Here is a 7,509-nt window from a genome sequence, read left to right as displayed (position 1 = left end):
TATTAGATTTCTTGTAAATTGACTGATTTAATTGGAAAAAATGTGTCGCACCGTCAAAAGTGACACTGTATTTCAGACTTGTGAAAGTTTCAAAATGGTAGACATATGAGTAATAACATTTGAAGTACTGTGCGTTATGAATAAAACATTTATGGATCTATTACTTTGCTGTAATAATTCTGAAAATATTGAAATCCGACATCCGGTCAGCATTCTCTAAAATGAGGACATATATCTTCAGGATATAATATATATATATATATATATATATATATATATATATATATATATATATATATATATATATATATATATATATATATATATATATATATATATATATATATATATATATATATATATTATACTTTTTTTTTACATTTACAAATATTGATTACAAGTTGTATGCAAATTATAAGAATTATAAAACGCACACATAACAAAACAAACACCTTATGTTCACTACCTTAGATATTTTGGATGTTTCAGACATCCGGGCTTTGTATGCGACAGCTCGGCTAACGATGCTTAAGGTGGTTGTCTCCCCTTTTTGAATTTGTTGTGTATTTTTTTGATAGGATGCACTTGCACTGAAGCTGGCACTGACTCCCCATCCACCACCATGAGCGTTAACCTTTAAAAATATGTGTGTCTTAAGCAAAATTTTATATTCAAATCACAGCGTACAGTAATTAAGATATTCATTATAGAGGAATTCAATTGAAAAAAAAAATATCGACTTGAAAAATCAAAACTGTTGAATTAAACACAAAATACGAAATCTTTCATAGGGAAAAAAAAAGAAGAAAATATGAATAGACACCGAAAATAAAAAGGATATGGTATGACATAAGTTGCTATTTAATATTTAGGGAAACCTCTTTGATTTAGCAATGCTAGCATAAATTCATGTCATTGAATGTATGCCTAAAATTTATTAGTTTTTTGCCTTAATTGATGTTAAAAATTAAATGGTTTTATTACTCACATACACACCAACAGTACAAAAATTGTATATATTACAGTATATATCATAGTATAATAGATATAGTATAATATAATAATAAAATTTAATAGTTTTGTGCATATGACCATTTCCTTGAAAAAGAGTTTACAAACATATCAAATTGAAAGTACGTCATGTAATTATTAAATAGTCATTGCTCTGCTTTGGTGAAACCAAAATTAGTGGTATGCCGCTAGCTTCGTTATCGGGAGGTGCTGGGTTCAATTCTCGTTTTCGGTGGCGCATCATCTTAAGAAGTTAACATTGTATAAACTGTTCCTTCGACAAGAGACCTTAAAACCTTTTACGATAGGCGTTTGCACAATAGAGAACTTTAACTGTTTTGAAAGGTCTAAATTTAAAGCCCTTCACGCCTCATATATTCTTGCAAGGGACGTACAATAACAATCAATCAGTCAATAAATGCATGCGTGAAACCTCGCTGTTCAGACCATTATGTTCTTGGACGAATAACGTGCCCCCTTTTTATGTTGCAAATCGCACGAAAAAAATTCCTAATTCATAAAAATATACACAGTAAATGGTTAGAGCATACCGAAGCATCTACGCTCAACATGCTTTTGTAGTCCGACTCCGACTGCACCTTATACAGAGAGGACCCAAACCTAGCACTAAAATTTAGAGAAACACATTATAATTACTTTGAACAAAGATGTAGAATAATTCATAGAAAAACATGACTCTACAAAAGGGTAATAATGACAAACATTAGTATTTACATTGAAACACATTCAAAAAAATATCTCTATTTTTTTACCGTGTTAGTTTACTAATGTTTCAAAAAATAGGGTTACACCTGTTTCTTTTCATAGCCATCGATTCATTTGTTCTTAGAGAGTGTATACATTAATTCGTGTAATCTATTATTCCCAATAGTCCTTTAGAATATGGAGTGTGAACAAGTAAATAAACTAATTCTGGACCTTGTTTCTGCAATTACATCAACATTGTCTGGAATTCGGTAATATCCGTCTGCAGTGAACTTGTTCGAATATGGTAAATCAATTACTGGGAGGCGAAATCCTTGATCCACCACTCCGTCGTCGCTGAGAGGATTTCCTTTGAACAAATCGTATCCTCGGCCTATGTATCCCAGGTTATAACGGGATTCCGTGGCAAAAAACGGAGTCTGTGCTGCGCCGGTGCCACTTAAAGCTAATGGAAATAATATATCAACAAAATAAGAAACAGTTACATTTAGGCAGGTTTTATTGGAAAAATATTCTCTCTCTTTCTCTCTCTCTCTTCTTAAAATATAAGAACAAGACCTCTTGCTTTTCTTTCTTCTGCCTCTTGTACTTCCGTTGCAGCCAATTTCTCGGGGAGTCTAGCGTGTAGACTAGCGTTCATCATGCTTGTTGAAAGTTGTAACTGCTGGAAACGAAATCCGCTCACCATTTCATCCAAAGACACTGAAAATTGTCATCAAGAAACATTATTTCAATTTAATTATTCAACTGATGGCTTAGCAAAGTAACTGATAAGCAGACAGAAAGCTAATGAGGTTTAGTGTAATTTTTTGTGCGATGAAAAGAAAAATCAGAGAGGGTATTCATGATATTGTAGAGATGATTTTGGAGAAAATTTTAGTAGCTGAATGTTGCAGCTCAGGACGGTAGTAACAGTTTTAAAAGCAACCTCCCCCCCCCCCCAAAAAAAAATCTGGCAAACATAGAAAAGAAAAAGGAAAAAGTAAACTGTCCAAACTAGAAAATCCTATTTCGTGGGGGTGGGATGGCTTGGGTGGAGTGGTGTGGGTGGGGGTGGATTTTCTTATTTTTTTCTTAAAATGCTAGAAATTGCCACTGCTCAACCATACAGCAACAAAAAGTAAGGGAAACCAACATCTATTAAACAAAAGCAAAATACTACACCCGGAAAAAATAGTCCTGGCTTCCTTTTTTACGGGGCTCGGTTTTTATAGCTTTATATAGCAATTTTGTACCGATTTATTTTGATTAAATCAAGCAAGATATCTATGAAGGTTTAGAAAATTAATCTCTAAGGATTCTTGCAAAGCAATCAAATGCTTAGCAGTGATGAATTTGGGCCATTCAGAAATGTATAGCATTAGAATACCTTTATACATAATTATTTAATAATTGATACATTTTCAACCGAATCCTATAAGTAAAACAGAGAGATGATTACTGTCTACAACGAACTCAGTTTTTGTTTTACAACTAAATAAAACTACGAAGAAAATGAATAAATAGAATAAAATAAACTAAAATTACATTACATTACATTACTCGAGGATCGCGTAGTTCACCATGTCGTTAAGTACGTGATGGCTAAGACGCGTGCTATAAAATCATATAAATTATATACTTTATACTAGTCAAATACCGAAGAAAATATGAAAATAGAACAACAAACAATATCGATCTTTAATGCCAAAAGTTTTTTTTCCGATTTAGGAAAGAAATAACAGGCATATGAAAAGATGCTCGTACGAAAATCAAGATATTGACAAGTCGATCTGACGGGAAAAATTGCAAAAGACGGTATAGGAATCCATGATAACATCTAAATAAAGGAAATTATGAAAAAAAGGGAGAAATGAAAAGTTGGTAAAAAAGAATAATTTGACACAATCGCAGAAATCAATTCCAGGATTCCCGATTTTTTAAATTTTTTCTTCAGATTTAGGGTGCACAAAACCAAGAAGCGGGCAGGTGTTCTACATGGGGAAAAGAACTTGGAATGGCGTCATGTATTATGCTTCAAGGCTTGTGACTAGTCATACTTTGTAGATCGTACACTGATAAAGATGTATTCGATGGGAATTGACAAAAGAAATCATTACAGGGAATGTTAATATATAAGAATACTGAATCACTATTAGAGATCGAGCAGCACGAAAAATAAAATCCTTGTGCTAACCTTTTACTATAAAGAAGCAATCCTTAATTTCCAAACCAGAACACACTACTCAAAGTCACAGACTAATTCAATTATCAACTAGAATTGTTATAAGCATAATCAAACACACAAAACCTTCAAATTATCTCACGTCAATTGCAAGATAACATGATGACAAACCAAAAAATAACTTTGCGCCGATACAAACTTGCTGTAAAGAGTAAAAGACATGTAACCCCTTTGTTGTACACCAAAATATCAATAGTTCAGAGTAATAAAAAAAACCCATTCATTCTGAAGAAACGTGTTTTGGTTTCAAAGTGTAAAGTCAAGGTCATATGTTTGCATATTATTGTGCCTAATCGTGCCTAATGGTATAAATCTACCTTTATAAAATGTAAAATAAATATGATTATGTAATAAGAACATGAATCGAATAAAAAATTGGATTAAGAATCCAAGATTAAAACAAATACTAATGGGCATTTTATATCAAGGCCATTTCTATTATGACAGTTAGTTAACGTACTCGAATTTTTCAGCTAAAACCATATTTCAATTTACCGCAGTCACTCCACAAATCTAATTTATGATTTACTTTTCTGGAATTAAACATGGATATCTGATGTGTTTCCATAATCGACTATGTGTGTAAAACTCACGAGTAAGAACATCACTTTTAAAGGAAACATATTCTGAATTGATTAAGTCAGCGATACAATGTGACGTCATAGTAGAAGAGACGATGTCAATTATAGAACTCAAGTTTTCTTAAGATTGGTATCTAAAGATCAATTTAAACTAATGAAAATGAAAAGAAACATGCAAATATAAACAAAAATGAATTTTTTTGTATTTGTTATGCTGTATTTGTGACATAGATTGATGACTCCGACCAATGACGTCATAACTGTTCAACAAATAACTTTAATAAAAATATTGATCATGATATATTACGAGAATATGGCTAAGACGGCACATAAAAATTAAGGCCAAATTTCAGCTATAGAGGTCTTCAGTAGCACATGTACATTAAGATTAAATAAAAAATATAAAAAGAAGCAAACTTACGAGATGCAAAACTAACGTTCACTGCTTGTAAATAAGTTTTTTCAATCGTTGTAATCCAAACTACAAAATAAAACGTTAAGTGAAAAGGAGTCATTTCTTCGATTTTCACTGACTTACACCTTTTACATAACAAATCAAAATGTTCTTATATATATGATTTCAACCATAGAAATCGGATGAAGGAAGATAATTTTTCTTGGTATACAAATAAACCAAATAAGGATGTAAATAGGCTTCTGGTGATGGTGGATTTGCAGCTAATCAATAAACTATCAAAATCATAAACCTCGTATTTATCACATCATCGAAACACTAGATTTGTGTCGAGTCAAGGAATTTGATGTATGTGGCTGGTTGGGACCACTTTCTTTGAAACGTATATCGAGATACAAATATATATTCATCCCCAAATATATTAAATTGTAAGTTATCAAAGAATCTAGCAAGAGAACTTAGAATGTCATGGTCTTAATTAGTCATGAGCCAATGAAATTGATTATCATAAGATATCATAAGATAGGGACTGAAAATTTTGAAATATTTCAAATATCAACGATATACTAAGCTGACACTGTACCATAGAAATAGAATTCTTAAGCTTTTCAATATTTCAGTTTTGCTTAAAAGGCTACTGTGTGATCATTTTATATGTTGATAATAAACAAGATCGTTGATTTTCAACTCTGCACTCTTCTAAGAAATTCCATAATAAAATAGATGATAATGAAATCTGGACTGACACATTGCCGATTCACAGAGCATGTACAAGTTACTTATGAAAGTTTTATACAAAAATACTTTGTACCTAACTGGAGGTTTATGAAAAAGTGAATTTCGTTTACATAATTGAATGTAAAATCTAAATTAATGCACACTAATTCATTATAGTGTCTCGGTTTATTCTAAAATTATCTCTGTCTTCATACACTGTAGCTGTCATCATAGCTTTCGACAACTAATTATCATACTGTGGCTGTCCAGAGTCATTTCCATGATGTGATCTTTAAAAGAAAACCTTTAAAACACGCAGATTTTTCCAAGTGCATCTATTTAAGGGTAGGGAAGAAGGATGCAAAAGAATTATTTTCAATTTAAGAAGCTTTGTTCTACAGAAAGTAGTCATTTTAAAATATCTTATGCATTTCTTTTTTTTTTATTTTCAGATAGTTCAACTACACCTTTAATATTGAAAGGTACTTCAAAATAAAAATGCATGACTGTTGTTTTGTACCCCCCCCCCCAAAAAAAAAAAACCCCTAACATCACAAGTATCATCCTCTCCCCAATGCCCACTATCCATCACTATATGATCTTTACAACATGACGCTTATCAATGGTCTTTAAACTGTTAAATTTTAATGTCATAAGCAACATTTTTTAAATACAAAAAACTTCATAACCTTAGAGATACAACCTTCAACCACACAAAGATAGCAAAGAAAAGTCATTTGAATTAAAATATATCTTATTTGCTTTTTTACTTCACTGTTAAAGGATACACTGGCTGAGTTCAAATTTGATGTAGTGATAATTTAAATAGCTAATGAAACTGAAGCCATGCAAATATATTCGATAGATTCTTTTAAGACTTGAACAGAAGTTACAATACTTACAATTGTTGTAAATAAGTCCTCATTTTACTTTGTCAATCTAAATCAGTAAGAAAGGATACATTTATTTTTTTTTCCATTAGGTGACCTTTACAGTTTATTAGTACACATAATTGAAGCTAGAGGGACATACATAATAATGACGATAATAAATTAAGAAAAAAAGATAAGTAGGTAGGATTTGGTCAAAGAATACTACCCCTTATCTTTGAAATACATTGTTGAAAACACGTCACGCAATTTGAAACAAAGAAACATTTTTACTTTTGAAATTAGGAAATTAGGAAAACTGTCCAATAGTAAGGGTGTGTTTTATTTTGCTTTCATAGCTACACAGGAACACTATTTCTGATATTGAGATAAATAGTAACAATTTGCTTTTATTCTAAAGATTTTCTATTGGTAAACATTTTATATAAAATTTCAAATATAAAAGTTTTTGAAAGTAAAAACATTTAAGCATTTTTACTAATGCAATGGAAAGAAATTATTCGCCGCCTTAACCCAATAGTCCAAAATTTAACAAAAAGAATACACAGAACTTGAAACTATTGATTATTTATATGATTTAGCTTGGCCCGCTCCTGCTACTCTTTAATATGATTTTGTTTATTTTCTCATATGAAATATTTAGCCCCAACCTTCCGGCAGTGGTCATGACTTGAGTATTTCTATGGGAGTGCTAGCATATTAACACACCTAATCAGTGACCAGTGGTTCTTGAGGTGATTAAAGATGATGAAAGATTTTCTTTAAGATCTAAAACTGAACACTCAAAGTTTAGGAGATAACCTGAGAATTATAAATAATTAAATAGATTTAAAAATGAGGTCGATTCTTGAAATTTCCGTGCAAGTCTGCATATATATCAGGACTTTTATCGGGTGATGTTGACAGTAAAATAAAGTTTCCAGATGGTAGCGATACTGATGTTCA

The sequence above is a fragment of the Saccostrea echinata genome, unplaced genomic scaffold (assembly GCF_033153115.1).
Source record: "Saccostrea echinata isolate AGI-Se365-2 ecotype Australia unplaced genomic scaffold, CSIRO_AGI_Sech_v1 ptg000047l, whole genome shotgun sequence".
In the NCBI taxonomy this organism is placed as follows: Eukaryota; Metazoa; Mollusca; class Bivalvia; order Ostreida; family Ostreidae; genus Saccostrea; species Saccostrea echinata.
The sequence above is the reverse complement of the archived record's forward strand: the minus strand, read 5'-3'. Positions refer to the sequence as shown.